The sequence below is a fragment of the Pongo abelii genome, chromosome 7, assembly GCF_028885655.2.
Source record: "Pongo abelii isolate AG06213 chromosome 7, NHGRI_mPonAbe1-v2.0_pri, whole genome shotgun sequence".
Classification (NCBI taxonomy): domain Eukaryota; kingdom Metazoa; phylum Chordata; class Mammalia; order Primates; family Hominidae; genus Pongo; species Pongo abelii.
The window spans coordinates 97,776,387-97,791,947 of NC_071992.2; positions in this window are offsets into that span (position 1 = coordinate 97,776,387).

Sequence of the window (15,561 nt, forward strand, 5' to 3'; positions counted from 1 at the left end):
TTTGGCCTGATATTAAATGCTTTATTGGAATTTCTTTTGTTTAAGAATGGTGAATAAAGGCTCCCAATCTCTTCTGGCTTGTAAGGCTTCTGCTGAAAGATCCACTGTTAGCTTGGTACCGTTCTCTTTTTAGGTGACCTGCCCCTTTACTCTAGCTGTCTTTAACATATTTTATTCCTTTTCAACTTCAGAGAACCTGATGATGATATGTCTTTGGGGATGGTTGTCTTGTATAGTATTTTTCAGGGGTTTGTTGCATTTTCTGAATTTGAATGTTGGCCTCTCTAGTAAGTCTGGGGACATATTTATCAATGAGATATCCTTAAATATGTTTTCCAAATTGCTTGCTTTCTCTCTCTCTCTTTCAGTGATGACAATAAGTCATAGATTTGGTCTTTTTACATAATCCTATATTTTTGGAGGTTTTAGTCAGTCTTCTTTATTGTTTTTTTCTTTATTTTTGTCTGACTGAATTACTTCAGAGAACCTATATTGAAACTGATTTTCTCTCCTCAGCTTGGTTGATTCTGCTGTTAATACTTGAGATTATATTATGAAATTCTTGAAGTGAGTTTTTCCGCTATATCAGATTAGTTTAGTTCTTTCTTTAAATGGCCAGCTTTCTTTTATCTCTTGTATCATTTTATTGTATTCCTTAGATTCCTTGGATTGGGTTTTAACTTTCTCCTGGATGTCAGTTATCTTTGTTCCTATATATATTCTGAATTCTATTTCTGTAATTTCAGACATTTCAGCTTGGTTAAGAATGATTGCTGGGGAACTAGTGTGGTTGTTTTTAGGTAAGAAGACACTCAGGTTTTTTGAGTTTCCAGAGCTTTTGCTCTGGTTCTTTCTCATCTGTGTGGGCTGATGTTCCTTCACTCTTTGAAGTTATTGTCCTTTTGGTGGCTTTTTTTCTTTTTTCTTTTATCTTCTATAATGCTCTTGGGGGTTTAATTTTGGTATTTCTGGAAGATATTAGGGGGCCAAGGCTCAGCTCAGCACTCTCGGTTTGCATGCTCTAACTCGGGGCTGTTACCAGGACCATGACTTTGTTCTCTGGTATTTCAGAGTTAGAAATCTGCTGCTTTGGAGGGGCTGAGGTGTTCCAGTTCTGCTGGCCCCAACACTCTGATATTATAGATTGTGCCACCCAAGGACTTTGTTGGGGCAGTGCCAGTGGGATCCGTGCTTGACTGTATGTGCTAGGAGCCCTGACGGCATGGTGGGGTGCATGGTATTGACTGGGGTAGGGTACTGGCGGAAATGGGACTGAGGCGTTCCTGCGCGAATTTGCTCTGGCGACAGGGTGCAGGCTAAGGTGGGGTTGCTGATGTCCATGCTTACATCTGCGCCATCAGCACTGGGTGCAGGGCACTGGTGGGGATAGTGCTGCCTGCGTCTGGGTGTGATTTCGAACCATCAGCGGTGGCAGCACGGGAGTGTACTGGGTCGCAGACAGTTGTGCGCACATTTGCACTGGCAATGGGCGACACGGCTGAGTGCCTGCACATTAGCAGGAGAGGAGAAGACAGTGGGTTGCGCTCACGCTGAGAACAGCAGTGGGTTGCTCCTGCACATGAGTGCCAGCAGAGGAGGGGAGCTGGGGTCTTCTCGTACAGGCAGCAGCAAAGAGGTGGGAGGGTAGCCATGGGTATGTGCCAACGAAGTAGCGCAGGGAAGACTATGGTGTGAAGAAGGTGCAAGTGCGCATGGGCAGGGGCCACTCTGCTAGAGCTCTCAGGCAGGAGCAGTCTGCCAGCGAAGGAGCTATGATGAGGGCCTGAGGAAGCACCCTGTTTAGGCAAGCACCAGGTCCAGCAGATGTGGACAGGCTGGGGCCCCAGGAGACAGGGTGGCACTCAGATTAGACTGGCTTCATCTCACAGGCAAGACAGCCCTGCTCTGTACAGATCCAACAGTCACCCTATGGCCAAAGTCTCCTAGAGGAGCATGGCATGCCTCATTATTTCAAACTCACTATTCTCCCTATCATACCTATAGGCCAATTCTATTTCTAGCAAGTAATGGGAAATATTGAGCAGGTAAATATTCTAAAAATAATAGGTTTGATATCCTTATTCCATGATGATTTATACTTTTTTAGCCACATGTTGTTTTAATTTTACAATTTATTAAGTGCCTACTGTGCAACACATGTGTTCAGTACTGAGCCAAGCAAAGATAATTAAGTCAGGTATTCTCCATAAGGAACCTTCCACTGTAGAAGAGAGGTACATGTGCTGCTTTTGAATAGCTGTAGCTACAGGTACACCATGAACCATGATTAATAACTTAGGATGTGAATTGTAACTTTAGTATCTCAGTACTTTTCCACCAATGCTTATTTTTTTCAGGAAAATTTAAGCATGTGTTTTCCAGTCCAGAAGTCTACAATGTGTGATGTAAAATATACACAGTAACAAGGATTTTGAAAATATGAAGAGGTGCTTTTTTTTTTCTTTGTGAGACGGGGTCTTGCTCTGTCACCCAGGCTGGAGTGCAGTGGTACAATCTCAGGTCACTGCAACCTCCGCCTTCCCAGTTCAAGCAATCCTCTTGCCTCAGGACACACTAGTAGCTGAGACTACAGGCGCACATCATCATGCCCAGCTGATTTTTGTATTTTTAGTAGACATGGGGTTTCAACATGTTGGCCAGGCTGGTTTGTTTTTTTTTTTAACTTTACTAAACATCTATCTTTCTCAAGTTATATAATAGTCAATTCTCTTATATAAGCAAGAAGCTTGATAATTATGATGTTTATAATTCATTTTTCAAACACTAACTCCGCATTATATTTTTTATTCTTTCTTTGTATCTGATACTTCTATTATTTATTAGATCTCAGCCAACTTATCCTTAGTTCCTTTAAAATAGAATATCATTACTTATGCAATTGTCAATAACACAATCTTCTATCCTACTTTATATAGGTTTAAATAATTCTCTCAGGAGATTTCTCAAACATTCATTTTATCATTTTTTCAAATATGACTTTAAACCTGCAATTTTTACCCTGAAATTGGATTTCAAATTCTATTTAAACCGAGGTAAACTTATGTGACCTTAAAAACTACAATACAAAAGGAAGCAACATTTCCTTCTTTTTATTTCATGTTAGAATCAATATTTAGCATGTTTGAATCTCTACTTGTCTAATAGATTATCATTGTTTCTATATGCAATTCAACTGGAAATATGCAGTGATTTTTTAGTTAATATGCTATCAGTTTATAGTATATCTTTTTAACTCAGCAAATACAGTTATATATAATACAAAGACATTGTAGCTATAAATATGTGTTTAATTAGATACATCTGCATTTAAAGAGAGAAAATGTATAGTCATTGTGAGGTTTGAAATGCATTTCATTATTTTGTTTTTATACAAATTTGTAGAGTTCTCCTAAAAGGAAGGCTGGGTATTTATCTTTTTGATGTATTTATTCCTGGAGCTCTTTTTATGGGTAATTAAAGTACTAAATTTCAAAGACTTCTATTTAGTATTTTTATTAGTCAGAGTCCCAGCTGGAAACAGACTGCAGTTAAAATTAGGATAATTGATGGAAGGCTTAATAAAAGAACTAAATATAAAGTAAATAAGATATAAAGGAGCTACATGAGACATCCTGGGATTCTCAGACTGGTAGGAATCATGTCATTTTCAGCCCTAGTCCCTTTGTTATGAGTTTAGGAAGAGAACATTTTTGGAACCTCAAAAGTAAATTTCCTGTTGAGTTTCCTTAAAAAGAGCAGGTTCATTTGGTTGAGGGACATAGAAAACTTCAAAGTAAGGAAGCAAGGGGATAAATATTCAAATTTCTTCTTTCACAGATCTTTTCAAGCATCTCCCTGTTAACTAAATCCAGCCAGGACCCTGAGTACCTGGGTGTCCTTTAATGTGGTTTATACAATCTAAGGTCAGACATCCAAGTGAAGTATGGCTCTCGAGAGGCCAATAGAAGATACCAGACATGATAAATGTCAGAAAACAGTCAAACTCTTGGGTCAAATACACAATTCACAGATGTTCTGTAGTCCATCAGCATATTTCAAGGAAATTATAGATTTTATTAGTAGGACACCAGCCTAATTATATACCAGTTGGTATACAGCATTGGATAAACAGAACAAAATGGAAGTAATATTAATTTACTCTCCTATGAAATTCATAAGTAGCATCCCAAAAGAACTCAGGCCAGAAGAGAGATGAGAATTATTTGAAAATTTTGCAAGTCAAATGAAAACCCACAGATACATGAGACAAAAGATTATTGTATGTTTTGACTGCTTAAAGCCCATGAGCAAGAGCTGGAAAAAATTTCTTTGGGAAATTAAAACATTCAAAACCATCTCTCTAAATGGGAAATTTGGAAGCCCACCAGCATGCTCACAGCAAGAGGCATTCTCAGTAAAGACCTTGGAGGATTCTAAGCTTTCACATCAGGCCGATCCCTAACCTCAGTTGAATGAGTGCCCAAGACAGAGACAATCTGCAAAGACTGAATAAAGGTTTTTGTTTGTTTGTTTTATTATTTTTAGTACCCAGTGTTTGAAGAAACCTCTGTCAAAGCACTAGAAGTAACAGAGACTTTAATGTCCACACATGGTAAGAAATGTCCACACATGACCAGAAGTTAAGTAATAGAAACTTTAATGTCCACACATTATAAGAAATACAGTCTTCACAAAAAATAATTTTGGAAGCTCCCAAAATAAATGGATGAATACAGCTTTTAATAATCAAAAGCAACACGAGATGTAAATCAAAAATCCCTAAGCCAGAAATCCCAGAGAAGTGGAAAAACCTTATTTCCAATATTTGGGCATTATAATCTTCAAATACTCAGATGTAAACAACAAAAAAAATCACAAGGCATGAAAAGAAAGAGGAAAGTATGGCCCATTAAAAGAAAAAATAATAAATTGATAGAAAGCATTCCTAAGAAAATACTGACATGGGACTTACTAGACAAAAATTTTAAAGCAGTTGTCTTATATATTCTCAAAGAGCTAAAAGAAACCATAGACAAAACATAGAAACAAATCAGAAAAAAAAATGGTGCATGAGCAAAATGAGAGAGCTGATAGAAATAGATTACAAAAAGAAATGAAGCAGTGGTACCAGAGCTGCAATAAAAGAACTGAAAAGAAAAATTTACTAGAAAGCTTATACAGTGAATTTAAGCAGGCAGAAAAAAACATAGCAAACATTAAAAGAGGAGAATTGAAATGATTAATTCTGAGGAACAGAAAAAAATGAAATAATGAAAAAAGTGAACAGAGCTTAAGAGATCAGAGGCACACAATAAAAAGAACAATATACACAGTATGGGTGTTCCAGAATGAGAAGAGAAAATGGACAGACATGATATTTGAAAAAATAATGGCCAAAAACCTCCCAAATTTAGTAAGATATATGGATTTATGAATCCAAGAATCTCAACAAACTCCAAGTTAAATAAACTCACCACATTGGTGCACATTTAATTATAATGTGCACCAATACACATTATAATTAAACCATAATCAAACTAGAAAGATAAAGGAAGAATTATAAAAACAAAAGAGAAACATCTTGTCATATACAAGGGATCTTCAATAAGATTCACAGCCAGTTTCTCATCAGATTATGGTGGCTGAATGACACTGGCATAATATATGTAAAGTACCAGAAAAACAAACAAACAAACAGTTAATCAAGAATCCTCTATCTGGCAAAACTGTCCTTCAAATATGAATTAGAAATCAAGACATTTCCAGATAGATAAAAGCTGAGGGAATTCGTTACCACTATATCTGCCCTACATGATATGCCATGAGCAGTTCTTCAGGTCGAAATGATAGGACACGAGACAGTAACTCAAAGCCGTATGAATATCATTGGTAAACGTAAATACATGGACAAATACAAACACCAGTATTATATATATTTTGTTTTGTAACTTTATTTTTTTATTTCATACAGGATTTAAAAGACAAAAGTGTAAAAATAATTGTAAATCTATACTAAGAGCTACAAAATATGTAAAGATGTATTTGTAACAACAAAAACATAAAGGGGGGGTTTGAGCAGTATGAGAAGAAAGTTTTTGTATGATACTGAATTTTGGTTGCTATCAATTTGAATTAGATTTTTATAAATGTATGATTTTAAATACAATGTCAACAAAAATCTAAAAATATACATAAAGGAAATAATAAATGAATAAAAATGGTTTATTACAATAAAATCATAAAAACACAAAAGACAGTAAAGGAGGAAATGAGGAACAAAAATGGTATATGACATACAAAAATTAAAAATGATAGAATTAGGTCTTTTATTATCAGTAATTACTTTAAATGTAAGTATATTAAACTTTCCAAACAAAAGACAGAGATTTGCACAATAGAAAAAATAATTCAACACTATGCTGTTTACAAGATGCTTTTTATCAAAGACACAAATAGACTGGAAGTGAAAGGATGAAAAAAGACATTTAATGCAAATAACAATGAAAAGAGAGCGGGGTGGCAGAAAAAAATAGACTTTATATCAAAAACCATTACAAGAGACAAAAAAATTCTATAGATAACATGGTCAATTCATTAAATAGTATAATAATTATAAATATATACACAAAAAACAATAAAACATTAAAATATATGAAGCAAACATTTACAGAGTCAAAGGGAGAAATGGACAGTTCTATAATAAGAGTTTGAGATATTAATAAACCACTTTGAATAACAGAACTTTTTGAGAGAGCATTGGTAGAAAATAGAGGACTTGAGTGTCACCATAAAGCAACACTGTAAAGCAATAACAGTCATATTTAGAGCACTTTATGTAACAACAGCTGAATGCACGTTCCTCTCAAGTGCACATGGGACATTCTCTATAATGGACCACACTTTACTTCACAAAACATGTCTTAATAGATTTTAAAAGATAGATATAATGCAAAATATCTTCTCTGACCCAAATAGGATGAATTTAGAAATAAGTCACAGAAGAAAAACTGGAAAATTCTCAAATACGTGGAAATTAAACATACTCAAACAATCAATGGATCAAAGAAGGAATCACAAGATAAACTGGAAATTATATAAAAATAAATACAAATGAAAATATAATATACCCAAATTTGTGGGATGCAGCAAATATAGTCCTTAGAAATTTATAAGTGTACCTTTAAAAAAGAAGAGATTTCAAATGAATAATGTAACTTCACGGCTTTTTTTATTGGAACTTTTCCAATTTTCTTTCTTTCTTTTTTTTTTTTAAATTTTACTTTAAGTTCTGGGATACCTGTGCAGAACATGCAGGTTTGTTACATAGGTATACATGTGCCATGGTGGTTTGCTGCACCCATCAACCCGTCATGTCGGTTTTAAGCCCCACATGCATTTGGTATTTGTCCTAATGCTCTCCCTCCCTTTGTCCCCCACCCCACGACAGGCCCTCCTGTGTGATGTTCCCCTCCTTGTGTCCATATGTTCTCATTGTTCAACTCCCACTTATTAGTGAGAACATGCGGTGTTTTTCTGTTCATGTGTTAGTTTGTTGAGAATGATGGTTTCCAGCTTCATCCATGTTCCTACAAAGGACATGAACTTATTCGTTTTTATGGCTGCATAGTGTTCCGTGGTGTATATGCCATATTTTCTTCATCCAGTCTGTCATTGATTGGAACTTTACTTCTTAAGGAACTAGAAAAAAACTAAACCCAAAGCTAGCAGAAAAAAAAATTACAAAGAGTACAGTGAGATAAATAAAATAGATAATAGAAAAATAATAGAGAGGACCAATAAACCAAAAGTTAGTAGTATAAATCTCTTGTATTTATTGCATAATTTCTAACTAATCATTTTTAATAATTGAATCTTGCCTATTAATACAGTCTATGCTTCTATTTTTCAAGAGAAGAAAAAATTGGAACACTGAGGCCTGCTACGTAGTACATTTCTCAACACATGGGTTGTCATCAAATTAATCTTTAGATTATTACAAATAAAACTTTATAAATTCATCTACAATAGGAGACTCCACTTACCAAAAACTGAATTCAAAATTACCTGTAAGATTGTTCTCAAATATTCCATATTGTGATTGAAGTGACATTTATGTTAAATTGTTGAAATGTTAAATACTATGCATTGAATAAATAAAGAGTGATTTTTCAAAAGTATAGAACAAATCAGGCTTTGGAATTAATTTCACTATTGTTTTAGACTGTATAGAATATTACATAGAGAGCACAGTAGTTTGATAGACAAATATGCATCATTTTTGAGGGTGGATTTTTTGGGCAGAATTCTATTTTCATCCTTAGAATTAAATGTCTACTCTGTACCATTAATTAATTTGTTTATGTAAGTGCTGAGTAACAATGTTAAATTATAAAACATAGCTTCTTTTCTCCAGTATACAAAGGACTAAATCTAACAGATTGGAAAGTTGGTATGAAGGAGATTATGGGAAAACTAAGAAAGAGTGTTACTGGGGAAAGGGGCAGAGATACAACATTTTACATAAATACACATTGAATGTCCCCTTATTTATTGCATTAAATATTGACCAGGTACCAGGCTTCACACCAGCAAGAAGTGACTCAAGGAGGAAAAAGGCAGATGATCTTTTTGCCCTTATGATACCAATAGTCTACAAGAATCAAAATTCATGAGGAGATAATTATGTGAATAATTCGACCATCCCAACTGGGGCCAGAGATACAAAGGCTAAGTAGGCTCTGAGAAAGTTTAGTGAGGTACATAGCCAAGTCTGAGAGGGAAGAGAAGGCTCTTTTGGGAAAATGGTATTTAACTTGGGAGCTAGAAAGGGATTGGAGGAAGTGAGGCTCTAGGGGAAGATAACATTTAACAGACCAGAGAGCAGGAAAAGCCTGTCCTGAAGACAGGCAGTAACATCAGCTGGGAACTAGACTCTGTCAGGCCTTTTGAACAAGAGCATGGACTTGGGCGTTTATCCTAACAACAATGAAAAGCCATTGAGGGATTTTAAGACAGATCATTATGCTCAGACTTGAATTAAAAGTATTACTGTATTTTTAGCAGGAGAAATATATCAGCATGCAGGAGATGAGTTAATGAGCTATTTTGAGAAAAACTGCTTTAATGGCAATTCCTTTAGAAAGCTGATTCTGGCATTGAAATCCATAGCAAGGAATCACAATCAGTGGTCCTTAACACTGGACATTGAAATTGGAAAGGAATGAATTTTGTGTCTGACAAAAGTCACCATAAACATAGGCACCTGCTAAAGATAGACATGGGAGAGTCATAAGGCATTGGGCAAATATCTGAGGAACCTGATTAATATATGAGGAACCTCACATGTTGACAAGAAATAAAAGCAAAAAACAACCTATTAAATATATGGAGAATATATAGTAAGTATATTTTTGCCAGCAAATGCATAGTAAATGGTGCTCTAATTAATAAGTAGCCAAGAAAATGCAAATTCTAAAACTCAATTGAATGCTAGAATATTATTATTTTTAAAGTAGATGGCAATAGTCAACTCTTACTACAAAATAAAAATTAACTTAGTAAGAATGTATAAAACCATGATTGCTGATATCTTAGATCTGTGTTACAAAAATGTCACAGTTCTGAAATTTAAGAGAAAATATTAGAAACCATAATCTGTATTCTCTGGAATAAGTCTGAGGAAGACACATAGTAAGGGTGAATTAGAGAATAAAGACAAAAACTTGCTAAAATAAACATTCCAAAAAGGTTCTGAATATGTAATATTGTTGGTTCACCAGGAAACATATTCTTGCTAGAAACTAGGATGCTACCTTATTAGTATATAATTTTGCTTATGAAATTAAACAAACAGGGACTTTTTGATGGTAATTGATAAAGTAACATTAAAATTTATTCTAGTGGAGACCTCTGTGATCCTACATTTTAATGAGACCACAATGCAGAGGAAGAGAGCCATGTAAATCAACCCAATATAACAGAATTTAAGTAGTCTGAGCTCCCATAAAAAAATAAGTACTAGTATCAATATTTTGAAGAAATATTTAAAAAGAAAAGATAGCATTTTGTTTGTTTTGTATTGTGTTTTAAGAGTAGTGTAGTATTTGTATTCTTTTGTTTATGAAATGTCAGTATAAAAGTGCATTAATCTGAACCTTCAGAAAACAGATCAAGAAATATATATATATATATATAACCTAATGAATTTCGTTCACCTGTCACATGGGTAAATCTATACAAATTCCTTGACAGTATTATGTCAAGAGCTTTATAGTGTTGTGCAGCTTCGGTCTGATAAATGACTCAAAAAATGTAGTTACACTACAGTTGCTGTTACATCATCCTAAAACATTGTAAGATTAAATGCTCTGTGAGTATACCCTGCCCATAGGGAATAATAGTATTATTCCCTTCATTAAAACCCTACAGAGTTATGAAATGTTTCATAACTGTGTCCCAAGAAAGCCTAAAAGCAAGGCAGTTGTTAATGGTTATGCCTTCTTTTCCTGTAATACACAAATTAAAAAAAATCTTCTTCCATATTCATTGCAATTTGAGTAACTAAAAAATAGTTTCCTTGACCAATCCTACTGATTTCAAATATTACTCCATTATAATGTGGTGACTTGGATAGGTTTTCTTAATAAAACTAAATTTAAATGAACTATAATCCAAGTTTTTGTTGTGTATATAATTCATTATTTAAATCTGTATTCACAAATAGTAAAAATTTAGTTCCTAATACATAAAAATAAAGATTTATAAAATAAATTTTATTTTATTTTATTTTTAATTACAATTTTTGGAGATGTAAAGAATCAATAAAACTATGTGCCAGAAAATTACATAACAATAATGAAAACTACATACTGGCAGAAAAGTATCAAGATTAAATGGACTGAAAAAAAATTTGAAAAAAGTAAATGAAATTTATCTCAATTCTGACCCTTATTTGCAGTCTGGAGAGGAGCATATCATTTAGAGCCCTCTTGACTGGACTTTTCACCTGAATAAATGTCATCATTATACCCATCATGTACCAATATAACATAATAACATAAAGTTTAATGAGTGTACTTGTAAAATATTTTGAGTGCTTGGAGGGAAGATGCTTTATTAACTTGAGAACTTTTTCTTGAGGCTTGAAATAATATGAAAATAATTTTATTTTCAGATTTATTACAGCTATTTTAAAGTGCCATACTCTTTAAAACAAGAACAAAAAGCAGTTTCTTGTAAGATGTATAACAGCCAACCATTTTAATAGTATGATATTAGGATTGAAATTTTTTTAGAATAGTATTTATAATCAATAATAATATATAGCATTCCCAAAGTAAGCAAAGAAAACAATATAATAATAAATGTTAAATAAATTTAAAATTCAATAAATTGTTAACTAAGAAAATATATTGTTAACTAAGAAAAATTAATGCTAAAAATCAGTGGCTTTTGTTTAGTTTCAGTAAATTCATTGAAAACAAAATTTTGTTTAGATTTGAAAACCCATAGCATGGTGAATGATTATATACAGGGTTGTGTCACAGAATTGATATAAAAGAAAAGCAATCTGTAAATAGCGATGTGTCTTCTTTTTATTTTTTAGTTTTAAATCTTATTTACATTTTTTTTTTAAAGTTAGACCTATGGAATTTACACTCTGTATGTGATGTTTTTGATCAACAATCTATCTTTCCTTCTACTTAGTAAAGGAAGATTAATACTGCACTCATATTTCCAAGTATATAGACTCTTCTAAAGTTCAGTAAGAAAGTTGGCTAAAAAAGGAAGAAATTTTAGTTATTTGATAGTGAAAGCCCAAGCTACAGATTATTTTATTTTTAATATTTAAAGTCCTTGAGAGATGTCTTATTTCAGTGGCATGCCTAAGTTAAATCAATGAGTATGTTTCAAAAGTGCATGTGTTGCATTAGTATAATATTTTTTATTTTATTTTATTATTATTATACTTTAAGTTTTAGGGTACATGTGCACAATGTGCAGGTTTGTTACATATGTATACATGTGCCATGTTGGTGTGCTGCACCCATTAACTTGTCATTTAGCATTAGGTATATCTCCTAATGCTATCCCTCCCCTCTCCTCCCACCCCACAACAGTCCCCGAAGTGTGATGTTCCCCTTCCTGTGTCCATGTGTTCTCATTGTTCAATTCCCACCTATGAGTGAGAACATGAGGTGTTTGGTTTTTTGCCCTTGTGATAGTTTGCTGAGAATGATGGTTTCCAGTTTCATCCATGTCCCTACAAAGGACATGAACTCTTCATTTGTTATGGCTGCATAGTATTCCATGGTGTATATGTGCCACATTTTCTTAATCCAGTCTATCCTTGTTGGACATTTGGGTTGGTTCCAAGTCTTTGCTATTGTGAATAGTGCTGCAATAAACATAGATGTGCATGTGTCTTTATAGCAGCATGATTTATAATCATTTGGGTATATACCCAGTAATGGGATGGCTGGGTCAAATGGTATTTCTAGTTCTAGATCCCTGAGGAATCACCACACTGACTTCCACAAGGGTTGAACTAGTTTACAGTCCCACCAACAGTGTAAAAGTGTTCCTATTTCTCCACATCCTCTCCAGCACCTGTTGTTTCCTGACTTTTTAATGATCGCCATTCTAACTGGTGTGAGATGGTATCTCATTGTGGTTTTGATTTGCGTTTCTCTGATGGCCAGTGATGATGAGCATTTTTTCATGTGTTTGTTGGCTGTATAAATATCTTCTTTTGAGAAGTGTCTGTTCATATCCTTTTCCCACTTTTTGGTGGGGTTGTTTGTTTTTTCTTGTAAATTTGTTGGAGTTCATTGTAGATTCTGGTTATTAGCCCTTTGTCAGATGAGTAGGTTGCAAAAATTTTCTCCCATTTTGTAGGTTGCCTGTTCACTCTGATGGTAGTTTCTTTTGCTGTGCAGAAGCTCTTGAGTTTAATTAGATCCCATTTGTCAATTTTGGCTTTTGTTGCCATTGCTTTTGGTGTTTTAGACATGAAGTCCTTGCCCATGCCTATGTCCTGAATGGTATTGCCTAGGCTTTCTTCTAGGGTTTTTATGGTTTTAGATCTAACGTTTAAGTCTTTAATCCATCTTGAATTAATTTTTGTATAAGGTGTAAGGAAGGGATCCAGTTTCAGCTTTCTACATATGGCTAGCCAGTTTTCCCAGCACCATTTATTAAATAGGGAATCCTTTCCCCATTGCTTGTTTTTGTCAGGTTTGTCAAAGATCAGATGGTTGTAGATATGCGGCATTATTTCTGAGGGCTCTGTTCTGTTCCATTGGTCTATATCTCTGTTTTGGTACCAGTACCATGCTGTTTTGGTTACTGTAGCCTTGTAGTATAGTTTGAAATCAGGTAGCATGATACCTCTGGCTTTGTTCTTTTGTCTTAGGATTGACTTGGCGATGCGGGCTCTTTTTTGGTGTCATATGAACTTTAAAGTAGTTTTTCCTAATTCTTGAAGAAAGTCATTGGTAACTTGATGGGGATGGCATTGAGTCTGTAAATTACCTTGGGCAGTATGGCCATTTTCACGATATTGATTCTTCCTACCTGTGAGCATGGAATGTTCTTCCATTTGTTTGTATCCTCTTTTATTTCATTGAGCAGTGGTTTGTAGTTCTCCTTGAAGAGGTCCTTCACATCCCTTGTAAGTTGGATTCCTAGGCATTTTATTCTCTTTGAAGCAATTGTGAATGGGAGTACACTCATGATTTGGCTGTTTGTCTGTTATTGGTGTATAAGAATGCTTGTGATTTTTGTACATTGATTTTGTATCCTGAGACTTTGCTGAAGTTGCTTATCAGCTTAAGGAGATTTTGGGCTGAGACAATGGGGTTTTCTAGATATACAATCATGTCCTCTGCAAACACGGACAATTTGACTTCCTCTTTTCCTAATTGAATACCCTTTATTTCCTTCTCCTGCCTAATTGCCCTGGCCAGAACTTCCAACACTATGTTGGACAGGAGTGGTGAGAGAGGGCCTCCCTGTCTTGTGCCAGTTTTCAAAGGGAATGCTTCCAGTTTTTGCACATTCAGTATGATATTGCCTGTAGGTTTGTCATAGATAGCTCTTATTATTTTGAGATACATCCCATCAATAACAAATTTATTGAGAGTTTTTGGCATGAAGCGTTGTTGAATTTTGTCAAAGGCCTTTTCTGCATCTATTGAGATAATCATGTGGTTTTTGTCTTTGGTTCTGTTTATATGTGGATTACATTTATTGATTTGCATATGTTGAACCAGCCTTGCATCCCAGGGATGAAGCTCACTTGATCATGGTGGATAAGCTTTTTGATGTGCTGCTGGATTCGGTTTGCCAGTGTTTTATTGAGGATTTTTGCATCAATGTTCATCAAGGATATTGGTTTAAAATTCTCTTTTTTGGTTGTGTCTCTGCCCGGCTTTGGTATCAGGATGATGCTGGCCTCATAAAATGAGTTAGGGAGGATTCCCTCTTTTTCTATTGATTGGAATAGTTTCAGAATGAATGGTACCAGCTCCTCCTTGTACCTCTGGTAGAATTCGGCTATGAATCCATCTGGTCCTGGACTTTTTTTGGTTGGTAAGCTATTGATTATTGCCACAATTTCAGAGCCTGTTGTTAGTCTATTCAGAGATTCAACTTCTTCCTGATTTAGTCTTGGGAGGGTGTGTGTGTTGAGGAATTTATCCATTTCTTCTAGATTTTCTAGTTTATTTGCGTAGAGGTGTTTGTAGCATTCTCTGATGGTAGTTTGTATTTCTGTGGGATTGGTGGTGATATCCCCTTTATCATTTTTTATTGCATCTATTTGATTCTTCTCTCTTTTATTCTTTATTAGTCTTGCTAGCGGTCTATCAATTTTCTTGATCTTTTCAAAAAACCAGCTGCTGGATTCATTAATTTTTTGAAGGGTTTTTTGTGTCTCTGTTTCCTTCAGTTCTGCTCTGATTTTAGTTATTTCTTGCCTTCTGCTAGCTTTTAAATGTGTTTGCTCTTGCTTTTCTAGTTCTTTTAATTGTGAAGTTAGGGTGTCAATTTTGGATCTTTCCTGCTTTGTCTTGTGGGCATTTAGTGCTATAAATTTCTCTCTACACACTGCTTTGAATGTGCCCCAGAGATTCTGGTATGTTGTGTCTTTGTTCTTGTTGATTTCAAAGAATATCTTTATTTCTGCCTTTATTTCGTTATGTACCCAGTAGTCATTCAGGAGCAGGTTGTTCAGTTTCCATGTAGTTGAATGGTTTTGAGTGAGTTTCTTAATCCTGAGTTCTAGTTTGATTGCACTGTGGTCTGAGAGACAGTTTGTTATAATTTCTGTTCTTTTACATTTGCTGAGGAGTGCTTTACTTCCAACTATGTGGTCAATTTTGGAATAAGTGTGGTGTGGTGCAGAAAAAAATGTATATTCTGTTGATTTGGGGTGGAGAGTTCTGTAGATGTCTATTAGGTCCGCTTGGTGCAGAGCTGAGTTGAATTCCTGGGCATCCTTGTTAACTTTCTGCCTCATTGATCTGTCTAATGTTGACAGTGGGGTGTTAAAGTCTCCCA